The sequence below is a fragment of the Rutidosis leptorrhynchoides genome, chromosome 4 (assembly GCF_046630445.1).
Source record: "Rutidosis leptorrhynchoides isolate AG116_Rl617_1_P2 chromosome 4, CSIRO_AGI_Rlap_v1, whole genome shotgun sequence".
NCBI lineage: Eukaryota > Viridiplantae > Streptophyta > Magnoliopsida > Asterales > Asteraceae > Rutidosis > Rutidosis leptorrhynchoides.
The window spans coordinates 304,408,295-304,409,414 of NC_092336.1; the positions used below are offsets into that span (position 1 = coordinate 304,408,295).

General features: G+C 36.2%; 1 non-coding gene across 1 annotated transcript; it reads right to left on the minus strand.

Annotated features, from left to right (window-relative positions):
- Window positions 1-274: 274 nt before the first annotated feature.
- LOC139846251 (small nucleolar RNA R71) lies at window positions 275-381 on the minus strand. The gene has a single exon (XR_011758979.1). It is a non-coding gene; the product is annotated as a small nucleolar RNA R71 (small nucleolar RNA).
- Between the last annotated feature and the right edge of the window lie 739 nt (window positions 382-1,120).

Below are 1,120 nucleotides of genomic sequence, written 5' to 3' on the forward strand. Positions count from 1 at the left end.
AGGACAAATCCTACACATGGTAACTAATCAATGCCAATTTAGTGGTGCGCCGAAGGAAGATCCAAATGAACATCTTCGTACCTTTAATAGGATCTGCACTCTATTTAAAATAAGAGAAGTGGAGGATGAACAGATATATCTCATGTTATTTTCCTGGACTTTAAAGGGAGAAGCCAAAGATTGGTTAGAATCATTACCTGAAGGGGCGATTGATACATGGGACGTTTTAGTTGAAAATTTTCTTAAACAATTCTTTCCGGCATTTAAAGTCGTGAGACTTCAAGGAGAAATTGTTACGTTCACACAAAAGCCAAATGAAACTTTATATGAAGCGTGGACAAGATTTGGAAAGTTATTAAGAGGATGTCCGCAACATGGTTTAGACACCTGTCAAATAGTACAAATATTCTACCAAGGATGCGACATCACAACAAGAAAAGACATCGATATAGCAGCTGATGGTTCCATTATGAAGAAAACCGCAACTGATGCTTACAAAATTATTGATAACACTGCATCCCAGTCACATGAGTGGCACCAAGAAAAAGATATCGTTAGATCATCTAAAGCAGCTAGAGCCGATTCTAGCCATGACTTAGATTCCATTTCCGCAAAGATAAATGCTGTCGAGAGACGAATGGAAAAGATGACTAAAGATATCCACTCAATACGAATTAGTTGTGAGCAGTGTGGAGGACCACATTTGACAAAAGATTGTCTCAGTATTGAACTAACAATGGAACAAAGAGAGAACGTTTCATACATAAACCAAAGGCCTGAAAATAATTATCAGAATAATTATCAACCGCCAAGACCAATCTACAATCAAAATCAGAATTATAACCGAAATATTTCATAGAACAACCAACAAGGTCCTAGCAATCAACAAGTATCCAATAATATTTACAACCAGCAAAGACCTGTTTTTCAAAACAAACCACCACAAACTAATGAAAAAAGCCAAATTTAGAAGATATGATGTCGAAGCTAGTTGATTCTCAAACACAATTTTTCACATCTCAGAAACAAACGAATGAACAAAATGCTCAAGCATTTAGAAATCAACAAGCTTCTATTCAAAATTTGGAACAAGAAGTGAGCAACCTAGCAAGGTTGATAG